The sequence below is a fragment of the Lathyrus oleraceus genome, chromosome 3 (assembly GCF_024323335.1).
Source record: "Lathyrus oleraceus cultivar Zhongwan6 chromosome 3, CAAS_Psat_ZW6_1.0, whole genome shotgun sequence".
NCBI classification, from domain to species: domain Eukaryota; kingdom Viridiplantae; phylum Streptophyta; class Magnoliopsida; order Fabales; family Fabaceae; genus Lathyrus; species Lathyrus oleraceus.
In genome coordinates this window covers 534,597,130-534,615,247 of record NC_066581.1, presented here as the reverse complement: position 1 = coordinate 534,615,247, position 18,118 = coordinate 534,597,130, and the positions used below count along the sequence as shown (strand labels likewise).

The 18,118-nt window shown below is 35.2% G+C and overlaps 1 non-coding gene and 1 pseudogene across 1 annotated transcript; one reads left to right on the top strand and one right to left on the bottom strand.

Annotated features, from left to right (window-relative positions):
* The first annotated feature begins 8,023 nt into the window (after positions 1–8,023).
* On the top strand, positions 8,024–9,121 carry LOC127132015 (uncharacterized; annotated as a pseudogene).
* An 8,649-nt stretch (positions 9,122–17,770) lies between these two features.
* On the bottom strand, positions 17,771–17,877 carry LOC127134224 (small nucleolar RNA R71). The gene has a single exon (XR_007807978.1). It is a non-coding gene; the product is annotated as a small nucleolar RNA R71 (small nucleolar RNA).
* Between the last annotated feature and the right edge of the window lie 241 nt (positions 17,878–18,118).

Genomic DNA, 18,118 nt, shown 5'->3' with positions numbered 1-18,118 from the left:
AAATGATTCACAAATGTTAAAGTAAAAATGCAGCAAGTAATTTAAACACGAAGAAAGAAAATTCTTAAGAAATAAAATACGAAAATTTAAATAAAGAAAATAAATATTTTAAAAATGTAATATACATAAAACAGTATCTAAATAAAATTGTAAATTTTCAAAATCAAAGTAAATTGATTTTTTTTATTAATGAGATCATTTTTTTCTCAAAAATCAAACTAAAACTAAACTAGATGTTAGATCCCTTTTTTAGTATAATATGTCTTTTTCTTTCACATGTTAGACACATGCTCTCATGCTTTTATCCTCCTTTTTCATTTCTTTTACACCAAATATTCTAAATTGAAGTGTAAGGGATGAGGCAATCATTATCTCCTCTCCTATCAAATTCTATGGTTGAAGACCAAATCAAAAACTTAGTTTGTAGATAGCCAAGTGCAAATAGTGAATGGTGAGGGAATCCAAGTGCTCCCTTTATTCTATGTTGTATTCTGTGCTATATTTATATTCCTTACATGCTGACCATAAATTATATTTTCTTCAACTTGTAGTGCCTACGAAAGAGTAAAAGATTGAGAGAGTATCTTGTATGTGGCCAAGGATCGGACTACATTTGTTAGTGCTTCTATCTATTTGACATACAAAGGAAATTTTGGCAATTTTCACGAAGAGGGTGTTATACATTGTTGAATATGCATAATTTCCATCAAATATGTCTAAGTGTAGCTATATCCATGAGAAAAGGTGTCATTTTTATTTTTAGTATAATTTGAATATTTTTATCTTATTATACCATCATATTAATAATAAGAAGTTCTAACTCAGAAAGTCTTCAAAGATCCATATTGTCGACATCAAAGAAACTAATTCATGTTTTGTTGGTTAGACCGAGGTACCATTATCGCAGTAGAAAAGATGAAAAAACAAGGTGATGGAAGGTTTCTCATTCATATATTCACACGGGTATTGGTAATCACATACATACGCCCAACTCAATTGGTGGAGTTGTGAAAGAGCCACCATCATTTGATTAAAAACGCTAACCTCAAAAGTAGTAAAAGGTAAGTGAACACCCAGGATTGAGAAGAGATATTCAAAAAGAGGGATGGTGCATTCTCTATAATTGCTACATATTATATCGTCCTCGGTAAGGGTGGTGGAACCCCACTGCAATGGTTCCCCCACTTCAAGAAAAACTTTATTCAGGTTGCATTTCTTGGCAAAAACAAACACGGTTGAAGAATATATAGAAACTTCTTACAGAGATGTTGAATTCTTCAAGTTTCGTTTTACATTCTTCGATAAATTTTTTAGCTATATTGTGTTAGCTTTCTCGAATACAGGAAGACAAAATGTCAAAAGAGAAAAGGATAACCGCTCAAGAAGAAGGAGAAAAGAAATATCCAAGTAAAAACAATTATAGTTCTTCTTAGACATATCTTATGGCGATATGAAAAGAAATGTTTCTTATCAAAGATCGTATCTCTCACATGTAACACTTAAGTGTTTCAGTTCTCAAGAATGTTAATAATGACACCCTGAATAGTCGTTTGACGCTTTAACCAGTGAAAGCATGAGTATGGGTGATCGATCGTCGAGGGTGAAATTCTTCAAACTCGCGTCTTTCTAATAAAGCATAACGGCTTGGGGGCAAGTATTCTAGGTCGATCATATTCATCTTGGACCTATCACCTTGAGACAACTCGTTTTGGGTCAAAGCCTCTTGACCGACTACACGATTATGTTTCTTGAATCTTCTTCTTACCGTATGACTTCTTATACCTTTCTATCGAAGATTTATGCCTCATGCACATCGACGGGTCTTCTGTATTCCACGCCTGAAAGATAGCAAGATCATTATTTCTCTCCCTTATATATAGGGAATGGCGCCGAATCAGGTAAAAAGTTTCAAAAAAAATTGAATATGCTCTACTCCTTCATATATTGAGTGCTAATCTCGCAGGTACACTCTCTCTCAATTGCATCAAAAGTTCTACTCTATATAGACTTTGCATCTCTCTCTATTTCAGGTTCCATAACGGAACAGTAATTGGCTTTGGCGTTAAAGTGTTAAACGTGTAGGTTCATCACGCACCACCGTACCAGATATCAACATCATCTCTTCATGGGTCCTACATCAACAATAAACTTCAATCCTGGTTCCAATATGGAACAAAAATAATACAAAAAATTTACTTTAGAGAAAAAAAATTCAACCACTAATAAAAACTAAATTCAATATAAAGAGAAATTTTGTTAGTCATCAACAATGGTGCCAAAAATTTGATGGTCAATTTGGCAAGTGTACCGAATTGTTGCAGGTAATAAAATAGGAGATAAATCACCATATATCATTCTTCTGGACTGCAAGTTAATTTCTTTGAAGTGATTTTATCTTATTATACGTTGAACAAAAAATATTCTAATGTTTGAGGGAGAGTTTAAGGGATAAATATAAAAAAAAAATACATTAATAAAAAAATACATGATTAAAGATACCATAAAAGAGATTATTTTTTCTTTTTCTCGGTCTCTAAATTAACCTTGTTAGTGTATGAGGCACCTGTGTGAGGTAATGGTTTATGTCAAAAAAAAGAGAAGAATAGAGAAAATAGGATTATTATTATTGAATGAGTAGAATAGTATACAATTGAATTACAAGCTTTATCTATTTATATACATGCTCAGCCCTAATTAAATTTTGGGTTTGGGTCTAACCAAGTAACTAACTTGGATTATATTCACAACATACCCACTTATAATTCAACTTGTCGAACGCACAAGCTTGTCAAACATGAACATACAAACTTGTCGAACACACCAACTAGTCAACCTGAACTATTCCTAATTTATTTCTCAACATTAGAAAGTTGTCGATCTTCAAGTCTTTGGTGAAAATATCAGTCAAATGTGTTTCACTAGAGCAATGTCTCACTTCAAGTTCACCTTAATTCACCTTCTCTCTTAAGAAGTGAAATCTAGCTTCGATGTGCGTGCTTCTCCCATGCAAAACTGGATATTTTGCAAGGTTTATGGCTGACTTGTTGTCGATCTGTAGTACCAGGGGTTTCTTCACTTCGACCTCCATTTCTTCTAACACATATCTGATCCAAATTGCTTAACAAGCTGCGTAGGATCCAGCTTATATTCATCCTCACATGACGACAATATCACCACAGGTTGCTTTCTCGAGCACCATGAGATTGGTGCACCAAACACTTGAAATAAATATTCAGTCGTGCTTCTTCAATCTTCATTATCTCCATATCAATTAGCATCTAATTAGTAATTAACAACAACTTCTTTGCTTTCAGAATCTTGTGGAAACAGAACTCCATAATTTATTGATCCTTTATGGTATCTCAGGATTCTTCTTGCAACCTTCATGTGTGACACTCTCGGTTCCCTCATGTATTTGCTCACTAATCCTACTGAGAAACCTATATCAGGTCGATTGTTGCATACATACCTCAAAGATCTGACTATTTGTTTGAACAAAGTTGCGTCGACTCTGTCTTCTTTTCCATATTTTTCTAGTTTCAGATTTGTTTCGACATGCGATGATGCAGGATTCGACTCATCCATCCTGAATCTCTTGAGTATTTCTTTGACATACTTTCTTTGATACAACATCATCCCTTTCTTGGTATTTTGAAATTATATGCCAAGGAAATATGACAAATTTCCCAGATCTGAAATTTCAAATTCCCTCTTCATCAACTATTTAAACTTCGACAAGTTCTCCATGTTATTTCCTGTTACCAGCAAGTCCTCGACATACAAACAGGTGATGGTTATAATTTGGTCCTCGACCTGTACGTAGACACCATACTCCGACCTGCACTTAACAAATCCTAATTCGACTAAGTAAGAGTCGATCTTCTTGTTTCATGCCCAAGGTGCATGTTTAAGACCATATAGCGCTTTGTGCAGCCTGTATACTTTTCTTGCTTCCTCCTGAATCACAAACCCGGGAGGTTGTGTGACATATTCAACTTCGTCTAAGGGACCATTCAAAAATGTTGATTTCATATCTAAGTGAAATGTCGACCAGTTTTGCTTGCATGCCAAGGCTACCACCAATATGACAGATTCCAATCTTGCTACTGGGGCATATACTTCAGAATAGTCGAGTCTTTCTCTCTGAATAAATCCTCGATCTACCAATCTTGATTTATGCCTTTCTATCGACCCATCAGCATTGTGCTTCAACTTGAACACCCACTTCACTTTGATAGCTTTTGTATGTGTTGGCAATTCGACTAACTCCCATGTGTTATTCCTTTCAATTGCTTGCAACTCTCCAAACATAGATGACTTCTGCAGTTTATTCTTTAAGGCTTCGCTATAGTAGATTGGTTCAGCACCTGCAAATAAAGAAAAATGAACTAATTCGCCATCTGTTGTGACTTCATCATCCCTAACAACTTCATAGTCTTAAAGTCTTACTGGAAGAACTCTAGTTTTTTATGGTCTTTCGCTTGTATCAGTCACGCCCTCTCGGCTGTTTGCTTCGATGTTGACTATATCTGGAATCTCAGCAACGGCTTCGACTTCGACCTCATTAGTTGCTTCGTCAATTCCATAACACATCAGTGGCTTGTTAGTTGCTTCACCAGAATTCCAATCCCAGGCATAATTTTCACCAATCACAATATCTCGACTCATTACGATCTTCTCATTTATTGGATTGAACAGTCTGTATGCACCGGTTTTATGATATCCTACCAGTATCATAGGTTTACTCTTGTCACCAAGTTTCCTTCTCTACGCATCAGGAACATGCTTGTAGCAAATAGAGCCAAACACTTTTAGATGACTCATTAACGGTCGTTTTCCACTCCATACTTCTTCAGGAACCTTGTTCTTTAACTTCTTGGTAGGGAACTTATTCAGAATATAAACAACAATGTTGACTGCTTCACCCCATAATGATTTTGGAAAATTCTTCTTCTTCGGTATGCATCTTGCCATATCCAATATTGTCATATTTCTTCTTTCTGCTATTACATTATGTTGAGGCATGTAAGAAGCAGTTACCTCATGATCAACACCATGTTCTGCACAGAACTCTTCAAATATCTTGGGTGTGTATTCACCACCTCCATCTGTACACAAAACCTTGATCTTCTTTTCACCCTAGTTTTTGACAAGCTTCTTGAATCTATTACAGATTTCAATACTTCGTCATTTTGCTTGATCACATAGATCCATAGCTTTCGACTATACTCATCAACAAATGAAACAAAATACATGTTTCCACCAATGGTATGATCCTCGAACGAGCCACATACATCTAAATGTATTATTTCTAGTATGTAAGAGGGTCTCATTGGTACAGTCGAAGCAAAAGAGTTTCTGGATTGCTTCCCTACTAAGCAACCTTCACAAAGCTTGTCAGGCATCACAATACTTGGTATGCCATTTATCATCTCTTGAGTAATCAGTTGATTAAGTGACCTAAAATTCAAATGGCCATGTCTCAAATGCCACAACCAACTATCCTTGTTGTTGACGATTGTCTCCAAGCATTGTATCTCTGTTGAGAAAATCTTCATCCTAAATGTCTTGTTCTTCGATAGTGGAGACTTTAACACCAGATTATTCTTTGTGTCGAACAGTTCTAAGGCTCCATTTTTCATCACGACTGAGAAACCTTTTCGACCAGTTGTCCAACACTAAGCAAATTGCACTTCATTCCAGATACATAGAGTACATTTTTTTATCATAGATTTTCCACCATTGGTCCTCTGAATAATTATGTCACATGTACCTTCTGCTTGCAACGAGCTATTATCTGCAAGTTTTATCTTACTCTTATTTGATTTGTTGAAGTCTGCTAACCACTCTCTTCGACCAGTCATATGGTTCAAACAACATGTGTTGAGGAACCAGATCTTAGAGTCGACATGTTCATCTGCAGTTGCATCCATAAACATCAAATCTTCATAATCATTTGAATCTTGATGTGCAAGGTTTGCTCCTTCGTCCTTACCTTTTGTCGCTCCCTTGTCTTTCCTGGACCAAAAATGCTTGGCCAAGTGACCCCATTTTTCACAGTTGTAACACTACACATCTTTCTTTTCTTCTTTATTAGTCGAAGTTCCTTCTCCTTTTTTGGAGGATTCAGAATTGACCTTATGCTTCTAAGAGTTCGACAAAGACTTCTTACTCTGAGTCTTGCCTCTGAACTTGTTAGAATCGTCATGCTTCTTCCATGTTTGAGCCTGTAGTGCATGTATTGAATCTTGAACTCCCTTTCTTTCAACAATTCCCAACTCATGCGCCTTCAATGAACCAGTCAAATCTTCCAACTTCAGTGTTTCAATATTGTTGGGTTCTTGAATAGCAAAGATAACGTGATCAAAGTGACAGGTTAACGTATGCATTACCTTCTCAACTATCATCTTATCAGTTATGGTTTCACCACAACCTTTCATGAGATGAACAAGATTTTGTACCTTAGCAATATAACCTGCAATCTTTTCGTCTTCTTCCATTTGCAGTAATTTGTACTGTCGTCGAAGCGCCTGCAACTTGGCGTATTTAACCTTTTCACCGCCTTCGTAATACTTCACTAGAACATCTCATGCCTCCTTTGTTGATTCAGCATGAGAAATCCGATCAAAATTCGCCGAGTCTACCGTCGATTGAATGCAGGACATCCCCTTGCAATCTTTCTTCTTGGCATCCTTATGGCTGACTCTCTGAGCATCAGTTGCATTTGCAGCGAGCACAAGAACGTCATTAGTAACCACTTCAAGGTTTTCATGGAAGCCAAACAATGATTGCAATGTTTATTCCATCGAATCCAATTTTTGTCGTCAAGAACCGAAAGAGAGTTTGGAATACCACCATTGTTGTCGTTCATTTTTAAAGCGATCAATTAACAACCCACAATCTTGAAAACACAATCACCAATTTGTGATTCTTGAAAACACAATCAAGAAAATTGGAGAGATACCAATTTGTTAGTGCATGAGGCATTTGTGTGAGAGAAAGGTTTATGTCGAAAAAGAGAGAGAAGAATAGAGAAAATAGAATTATTATTATTGAATGAGTAGAATAATATATAATTAAATTACAAACTATATATATATATATATATATATATATATATATATATATATATATATATATATATATATATATATATATATATATATATTATATATATATAATATATATATATATATATATATATAATATATATATATATATATATATATATATATATATATATATATATATATATATTATATATATATATATATATATATTATATATATATATATATATATATATATATATATATATATATATATATATATATATATATATATATATATTATATATATATATATATATATATATATATATATATATATATATATATATATATATATATATATATATATATATATATATATATATATATATATATATATATATATATATATATATATATATATATATATATATATATATATATATATATATATATATTCAAACCTAATTAATTTTTGGACTTGGACCTAACCAAATAATTAACTCGAATTATATCCACAGTAGTGATTATCCTATTCTATATGATTACTGATTTCTTAGATTACTTATTCTTAATGTCCTAATAAATTAAACATTTATCTGTAAGTCAATTCCTAATTTCTATAGTGAATCATAAATAAAACTATAATTTATGTCTTTCAAGAGTATAAATGGATTAAAGGGTTCTGATAGAACATGACAGAATGTTGATAGCATACACTCTATATTTGGAACAAATATTGTACACTTATGAGATAATAGTCAAAGAATATTTACATTGATTAGGCATAATCAAGCATAAATAGTTTTCCTATTATGTAATTGGAATTCATGTATATATTACAGGTTGATAATCAATAAAAATCATTGAAATATTTTCCTATATGGTATCATCAACTAGGTTTTCGATCAGCCTTCTTTCCTAGCCACCACTTAAATTCTTCCGCACCACTCAAACTATCCCTTACCTGCAGCCATGGCAGCCCCAACACATGAAACAACAACCCAAAAACCCAAACTCCACACTGCTTTTAGAATCACCAATGTGAAATCCATCATTCCAATCACGTTGGACAATGATTCAAGCCTTTATCTCTCATGGTCTATGTTGTTTCAAGTTCAAGCTTGTGTTCATAACGTGCTTGATCATATCATCCCTCCCACCGATGAAAAAGAAAAACAAACACCATAAGCAACAAAGAAAAACGACCCCGGTCTCTGGAAACGTCTCGACGCGGTCGTTTTGCAGTGGATATATGCCACTGTAATCCAGGATATTCTCAGTTCCATTCTGGTTATCAATGATACTGTTGAAAGTTGTTGGAACAGAATTGCTGCCATGTTTAAAGATAACAAGCATTCGAGAGCAGTCCACCTCGAACATCAATTCTCCAACACGCACTTGGAAGATTTCCCGTCAACAAAAGCATATTGCAATCGCCTGAAACTCCTCGCAGATCAACTTGCAAATGTTGATTCTCCCATCAACAACACTCGTCTTGTGTTGAAGATGATTTCAGGACTGATAGATTTGTATGCTGGATTCGTTACATACATCCAGCAACATGATCCCTTGCCGACGTTTGAAATGGCAAAATCCTGGTTGGAATTAGAAGAATCCACCATGATTCAACGCGTTGCACGCGAATCCGACAACCAATCGTCTCCGACGGCCTTACTCATGAAATTAGAATATGCAAACGCATCTCCCTCTGCCCCTCCTGCCAATCACGTGTGATACCCTCTCAACAACAACAACAACAGCAATCACGACAACAACAACAATCGGGGTAGAAACGGTAACCGCGGTAACAAGGGGAAGAACTCCGGTAGAGGTGGTCGCGGTAACAACGGTGGCGGTGGCTCAGGTGGTGGACGTGGTCAGTATCCTCAATGGTGGCAGCAACAATTTCCTTGGCAACAACAATACCCTTGGGCTCCTCCTACATGCCTTTACCCATCTTATTGGGCTAAACCCAATGTTGGCTCAAAACAACAACAATCTGGTATTCTTGGACCAAAACCCCAACCTGCTGCCTTTACTGCCACTGGACCAAGCCCGACAGATATTTAAGCGACTCTTCACACTCTACATCTTACTCAGTCTGGCCCATCCTGGTATATGGACACTGGAGCAACATCGCACATGACAGCTACGAATGGTAATCCCTCATCTTATTTTAATTTGAGCAAAAATAATAGTATTATCGTAGGAAATGGCCATTCTGTTCCAATTCATGGTTTTGGAAATGCTAACTTACCTCCCCCTCATCCTCCACTAGCTTTATCAAATGTCCTTCATGCACCGAAATTAATTAAAAATTTAATTTTTGTTCGTAAATTCACTACCGATAACCATGTTTCTGTTGAATTTGATCCGTTTGGCTTTTCTGTGAAGGATTTTTGGACGGGGATGGTTCTAATGAGATGTGAGAGTCAAGGTCAGCTATATCCTATCACCAACATCACCAAAACTAAGACTGTTTTTCCTTCCGAGTTTCCAGCTTTATCCACTTCTATTTGGCACGACCGTTTAGGTCACCTGGGAGCATCTATTTTAGATTCTCTTAGGAAAAATAAAATGATTGATTGTATTCCTAATTCAAACATAAATTCAACTTTTTGTCATTCAAACATGTTAAAATGCCATTTTTTGGTTCACATAACTCTACTTTTATGCCATTTGATATATTACATAGTGATGTATGGACATCTTCCGTTTTGAGTACTTCCGGTCATAAATATTATGTGCTCTATTTGGATGATTATTCGAATTTCTTGTAGACTTTCCTAATTTCACACAAATCGTAAGTCTTTCCAACTTTTGCAAATTTAAGAGCATATATTAAAACTCAATTTCATCGGGAAGTTAAAAATATTCAATGTGATAATGGTAGATAATATGTCAATGGTCCCTTTCAAAAACTCTTATAAGCAAATGGAATTTCATTTCGTTTTTCGTGTCCTCATACTTCTTCTCAAAATGGCAAAGCTGAATGAAAAATTCGTTCTATTAATAATATAATTCGGACTTTACTAATTCATGCTTCTTTACCGCCAAATTTTTGACACCATGCCCTACAAATGGCAACATATCTACTGAATATTTTACCAAATAAAAAGTTGAAATATCAATCACCTCTCAAAATTCTTTTTCAAAAAGATCCATCATACACTCATCTACGAGTTTTCGGTTGTTTATGTTACCCTCTTTTTCCGTCAACCACTATAAATAAACTCCAATCTCGTTCCACCCCATGTGTCTTCTTAGGATATCCTTCAAATCATCGTGGGTACAAATGCTATGACTTATCCCTAAATAAAATCATTGTTTGTCGCCATGTCATATTTGATGAATCGGAATTTCCTTTTTCAAAGATGCACACTCTCAATCCAACCAATTATCAATTTCTTGATGATGAAGTGTCACCTTACATAAACCACTTTATCACACAACCTAGACTAGGTCCAACAACACCAAACATCACTCAACAAAACTCTCCACCACCTGCTCAACTAGGATCGGCCCCAACTCCCCCTCAACCGGCCCAAACTTTGCCTTCCACATCTACTCCACCAAATATACCACTTCCTGCTATTTACCAATCTACCGTTACTTCTGACAACAAACCAGTTACGAGGAGCCAACATGGCATTTTTAAACCCAACCAAAAATACATCAATCTCCACACCGAAATCAAAAAATCTCCTCTCCCTCATAACCCTGTGTTAGAACTAAAAGATCCGAATTGGAAAATGGCTATGGATGATGAATACAATGCTCTAATTCAAAATAAGATGTGGGATTTAGTGCCTCGTCCACCTGATGCAAATGTTATTCGTTCTATGTGGATTTTTAGGCATAAAGAAAAATCTGATGGTTCTTTTAAGAGGCATAAAGCCCGACTTGTAGGTAACGGTGCAGGTCAACAGGTTGGCATAGATTATAGAGAGACTTTTAGTCTGGTTGTCAAACCAGCCACCATCCGAACAGTACTCAGTATTTCCTTATCTAAAGCATGGCAAATTCATCAGTTAGACGTCAAGAATGCTTTTCTACATGGTGAACTCAAAGAAACAGTGTATATGCATCAACCTTTGGGCTTTAAGGATCCAAATATTCCTTATCATGTCTGCCGTCTGCGAAAATCTTTGTATGGGCTCAAGCAAGCTCCAAGAGCATGGTACAAACGATTTGCAGATTATGTATATTCTATCGGATTCTCTTAAAGCAAGTCAGACAACTCTCTTTTCATCTACCGGAAAGATACACACATGGCCTATCTTCTTCTTTATGTAGACGACATCAGTCTCACTGCGTCTTCTGATAATCTTCGTCAGTCTATAATATCATGACTCAGCTCTGAATTTGCTATGAAAGACTTGGGACCACTAAATTATTTTTTGGGTATTGCAGTTACTCGACATGATGGTGGTTTGTTCTTATCTCAGAAAAAGTATGCAGATGAAATTCTTGAGCGAGCAGGCATGTCATCATGCAAATCATGTCCCACTCCGGTTGACACTAAACCGAAGCTTAGCGCCAAGACTAGCACTCCCTATGAAGACCCATCATTATACCGTAGCCTTGCCGGTGCTCCCCAATACCTCACTTTCACGAGACCCGACATAACATATGCGGTACAACAGATATGTCTTTTTATGCATGACCCCATGGACGATCACACACACTCTCTTCGACGCATTTTGCGTTACATTCAGGGAACCAGTCACTATGGTTTACATCTCTATCCATCATCCACTACATCGTTGGTCTCTTACACAGATGTTGATTGGGGAGGATGTCCCGACACTAGACGCTCTACCTCAGGATATTGTGTTTTTCTTGGAGACAACTTACTATCATGGTCTCGATCCAGTGCTGAAGCTGAATATCGTGGAGTTGTCAATGTCATCTCTGACTCATGTTGGTTACGTAACCTACTTCTCGAACTACATTGTCTGATACACAAAGCTACTATGGTGTACTGTGACAACATTAGTGCCATATATATTTCTGGTAATCCTGTTCAACATCAACGTACAAAACACATCGAGATGGATATTCACTTTGTACGTGAAAAAGTAGCTCGTGGACAGATACGCGTCTTGCATGTTCCCTCGCGCTATCAAATTGCGGATATATTCACCAAGGGACTTCCCTTAATACTCTTTCAAGATTTCCGAGACAGTTTAAGCGTACGTCAACCTCCCGCTTCAACTGCGGGGGTGTGACAGAACATGACAGAATGTTGACAGCATACACTCTATATTTGGAACAAATATTGTACACTTATGAGATAATAATCAAAAAATATTTACATTGATTAGGCATAATCAGACATAAATAGTTTTCCTATTATGTAATTGGAATTCATGTATATATTACATGTTGATAATCAATAAAAATCATGAAAATATTTTCCTATAGGTTCATCTCTAATTCTAAGGGATAAAGGCAAGAATATCTATTAAAATCATTAACTGGTAAATTGTTGTTGATAGTTACTATCAACTCTTTGTTTTAATAGCAAAGCAAAAACTATTTATTAATCAAAAAAAAGAAACAAAAATGTATCAAATATACAATAGAAATAAAGAGCACCAAAAGTGCTCAAAACGGCATCCTGGCTAGCAACCAGGACAGGAGCCACAACTAAACTTGATATTAGACCCCTTTTGTTAGTATATAATATATGTCTTTTTCTTTCACATATTAGACATATGCTCTCATGCCTTTCTTTTCCTTTTTCATTTATCTCTTACACCACAAATTCTATGGTTGAAGACCAAATCAAAAACTAAATTTGTAGATAGCCAAGTTTAAATAGTGAGTGGTGAGGGAATCCAAGTGCTCCCTTTATTCTAAGGTGTATTATGTACTATATTTATATTCCTTACATGCTAACCATAAATCATATTTTCTTCAACTTGTAGTGCCTACGAAAGAGTAAAAGATTGAGAGAGTATCTTATATGTGGCCAAGGATCAAACTACATTTGTTAGTGCTTCTATCTATTTCACATACAAAGGAAAATTGAAGTTTAAAATTGTAGGGCCAATTTTGGCAATTTTCATGAAAAAAGGTGTTATACATTGTTGAATATACATATTTTCCATCATATATGTCTAAGTGTTGTTATATCCATGAGAAAAGGTGACACTTTTATTTTTAATATAATTTGAATATTTCTATCTTATTAAACCATCATATTAATAATAAGAAGTTGCTATTCTTTTGCATTTATGACAATAAAAAATATTATATTAGTAAAATATTATTATTTTTCTTTCATTTATTATATTTTTTTATTATGTGCTATGTGGTCAAATATGAGAACTATCTTGGATGTAAGAATAAAATATAGTCTTGGAGTAAAATTTATTGAATCTATTGATGTGTAAAATACATTAAAAGGATAAAATGAAGTATTTTTATTAAACACCCAAAATTTCATGAAAATTTATTTAAAGATGAGAGTTACTCTTTTTAGTAAAAGAACTACTTGAATAATAATATGAAGTGGTGAACAAATATACTAAATTAAAAGAATTTACTCAAAAATAGTAAATTTCACATTTGGACCTAGTTCAATAGGATTTTTAATACGGATCGGTCTAATGGAAAATTTTATTATTTTCAACAAATTTAAATAAAATCAAATATTTTTTCATTGATTTATTATTATGACTATTATAAAATATATTTTTTATATTACTTTAATGGTTCATATATATTACACACCTATTTTAAAAATTCAAAAATATTTAATTTATTATTATTTATTTATAAGAGATGCCGATTAAAATGGAATAATTAAGGTAGAAAGAAAAGACAGAATATATTGATGACAAGTGATCACCTCATAAAAGACAAGGCCAAAGCATGAGGATAGTAAGAGGCAATTAGGAAAATTATCAAAGCATATAAATTATTAATCGTGTATAAAATCATCTAATCCTCTTGTTGATGCTAGTGTAATTGGAGATGTTTTAGATCCATTTATAAATTTAGTAGTTCTAAAGGTTGTTTAGGAAAATAGCAAAGAAGTGATCAATAGTAGTGAGCTCAAACAGTCAATCCATCAAGAGTTCCTGTGGTGGAAATGATTTGAAGACTCTTTACACTCTGGTTGGTATACATTTTCTTTATGTATATAAGGATATACATATGGATCGATCTTTATTTTTTTCCAAAACATAGAAGAAAAGTGAGCAACACTCTATTTATAATACGTTCAAGCAAGGTTTGAACTTGATAAAAAAGATGTTGAATCGGCAAAGAGCGGTGGTTGATGGGTATACTGACATCAGCGTCGGGTCAAGTTTAGATGGAGATTGTTGAAGTATGTCTTAAAATTTTAACCGATGAAGAGAAATAAACTTATTTCAAGATTGTAGAAACCAAAAAGCCGTAAAAGCAGCTAGGACATCGTTTGAGTGTATTGAAACTGCAGAGAGTCGGTCAGGAAAAGATGGTCAACAGCGGTGAATCAGTACGTTGGCGGACCGAAGCTTGTGACGGTAGTCGAGTTGGTTGCTGGTTGTGCTTCGAGTCAGAATCAAGAAGTTTGGATATTCGATCAACCTGTCAAGTCTTCTTGGTTCGCGTGTATTGTGCTTTGTTGTTTTTGTTCGTGGATCTGTTAGTTAATGGGTTATATTTTGAACTTGTTATGGACACATTGAATTTTAACAATAATAAATATGAAGATATACTTAATGCACCCTACAAATTAATACCATACCCTCGTGAAAATACAATAATGCCCCCATATTACAGATATGCATCTTCATACGCACCCCAACTTTATACATTCTTGAGTCAGACCCTAAAGCAATGAAAAAAAAATATTACGAAGATGCATCTTTAGACGTTGTTTGATCAAAACGTGTCTGAACCCTTTCTCCTTCCTCGCTTCTATAAACCTCTCAAGTTTCTCAAACTCTCTTAACTCACATTCTTTCAAAATCATTCAACCAACTTCAAAGCTTCTTCCATAAACATTAGGTCCATCAATATGCTCACTCAACACCGAATTAAACTCACAATTTGTAAGTTTTTAATTTTTCTAAACTTTTTTGAGTTTTTGTATAAATTTGCAGAAATTGAGAATTAGGTTATTAAATAGGTAGTTTATACGTGTTATTTAATGACAAACGTGTTTGATAGGTAGTTTTATTGATCAATGCATTCTTTAGATATTTTGAGGGATTGCATTTCCACTATCGACTCTAATGTGAGTTGCAGAAAATTCTAGAGATGCATCTCGAATTTTTTAAACGTTTAGAATCCCAGAAACAGGCGATGCATCTCCAGAACTTATCAGTCTGATTTTTTTGCTTTTTTTATTGAACTCATTGTGTTTAATATGTATACTTACAGACATTATCGTTGATAGGAAAGACAGATTGAGACACGACATAATTACACAACATGCATTTGTTCAGAGGGAAAAGAGTCAACAATCGCAGGCATCTGTTGTTTCTAGCCTGATTGATGCGGAGGCTTCAGCTTCTGGGGCTCATGCATGTCCATCTTCTTCTTCTCGTAGGAGACGGGTCCCACTTATGTGGATGTCGTCTACTTGCGACATTTTGATGACTTCGAGCGGATCCATGAGTATAAATGGGGCGCTTGTTAATAGCGGCATCATATTTTTAGACTCGTTTCACATGTTATTTATCGCTATTTTACTATGTTTTGTCACTGTTACATCTTGTTATGTCCGTGTTTCAGGTACTTGTTAATTATGGAGCATATGCGTGCACGAAGTTGAAAAGGGAGCGAAATGGTGAAGAAAAGTGCAAAAATCCAGCATTCTGGTGCATGGCGTTCGCCGAGAACTTATGGCGTCCGCAATGGCACCAGAACACGTCAGCCTCTTCATTAAAGCTCATGGTGTCCGCCATGACCCTTATGGCGACCGCCATATGCCTTCAAAAATAGAATACGTGAAAGTGGGTTGGACTCACTCCTTCCCACTTCCCTACTTTTCCTCAATTGCCTTGGAACGTGAATGAAGAAGTCATACAGTATTGTAGCTCTATATAAGACGCTCTTGTACCTAGTTTTCGATATCCGGAGATATAGGTGAAGCGTTGTCAGTTTAGTTTTAGTACAAAATTACTTTTTCAAGTGATAATCACTCCATTGAGTGATTACCATGAATTAGTCTTAGGATTTGCTTGTACTCTTGGATCAACAACCTTGTTGTTATAATTGAAGTTTATTCCAGTTCCGCATTTACTTCCAGTTCCGCATTTACTTCCAGTTCCGCATTTATCTTCCCGCATTCACATGTTCTTTATTATATCGATTTATTATTATTGTTATCGCATTCTCTAATTGTTTAAGCATGATGTTTTCAATTGCAATTACTATGTTTAAGTTGTTTTCAATTAAGTTCATATCTAGCTAAACATTTTTTAGTCTGGTTTGTGAGGACTGTCGTTTCCAAAAGGACTCGGTAATGAAATTGGTTTAAGGTCTTTATTTAAATTTTGTTTTGGTATTTGTTTCTAAGTTAAATCAATATGATTTGTCACGAGAGTGAGAATCAATTAAGGTTCGAGCCGACACTGCGAGAGTGTGGGGGTCGAACCAGATAGTAGGAATGGGGCATCGATCCTAAAGAGGGAAAGAGCGTTTTAGGCGTCGATTAGGATTTGTTCAGTTTTCAAAATGAGTTTCTTAATTAAAGTAGGCGAGCGAGAGAAAAATCTCATGGTTAGGGAACGTGGCTTTATTCAATAGCGCGAGAGTGTGAGGTTTAGTCTTTAAACTGATATTTTCTACTAAACACAATTTAACCGTAAGTCTGAGTCAATCCGTTGTAGAGTCCCTGAGGTGCGCGGAATCCACATTTCGGTCTCTCTCTCTTTATTATCATATTTTCTAAGTTAACTTTAGTTTCAGTTTTTATTCGTTTAATCAAATAAATAAGTCTCCTTAACTTTATATAACACTGATAGATAACATTAGTTTTATTATTAGTCCATGTGGGTTTGATATCTTTTAAAACTACGTGATAGACTATGCACTTGCAGTTAGTAATCCGACATACTCATATATTCACACGATCAAGTTTTTGGCGTTGTTGCTGGGGATTAATTTAGTCAATATTGTGATTATATTGTTGTGTAGTATAGACTAAGGCAAATTTTATTTTATTTACCATTTAAACTGTCGATTGTATGCCAAGCACTCGCTCGCAAGGCGAAGAGCTAGAACAACCAATTGACGAAGTCGAACGTTTTATTATCTTACAACGCCGAATTCACAAATTCCGAATTAAGTACAATCTTTCTTTTCCAAAATCAAAATCTGAATCTGAACCAGTTATGGCTGAGGACCACAAAATCATCCTCTTAAGTATTATGTTATTCCTTCGTAGAAGGAACCACACAACAGCGTTGCTGCCCCTGCCATCGAATGAAACAATTTCAAATTAAAACCTTCGTTGTTGTCAGCCGTACAAAAAACCCAGTTCTTAGTCCTACAGATGATTTAAACCTTCATTTATCAATGCTTGTGTAGTACGCAGACACAATGAAAGCAAATAAGGTCAGCCCCAAAGCAATAAGACTACGTCTTTTCCCTTTTTCTTTAAGAGATAGAGCTAGAGCTTGGCTTCAGTATCTATCATCCAACTTTGTCACTACATGGGACGAGTTGAAGAAAGTTTTATTAGCGTGATGTTTCCCACCAAGCAAGACTGCTATGCTAAGGGCCCAAATCAACGGATTTAAACAGAAACACAATGAATCTCTTTTCGACTCTTGGGAGAGATACACGGATATGATGAGACTTTGTCCACACCATAGACTTGAGCAATGGCTGATTATCCATACTTTCTATAATGGTTTTCTGTACAACACTGAGATGAATTTAAACGTTGCAGCTAGCGGCGCTTTAATGCACAAACCTTATGAAGACGCCTATCAACTCATTGAAAACATGGCGCAAAACCACTTACAATGGGGAGGTGAGCGAACTTCTACAGAAAAACCAACTATGAAGACCGGAATGTACGAAGTCAATGGCATAGACCACGTCAATGCTAAAGTA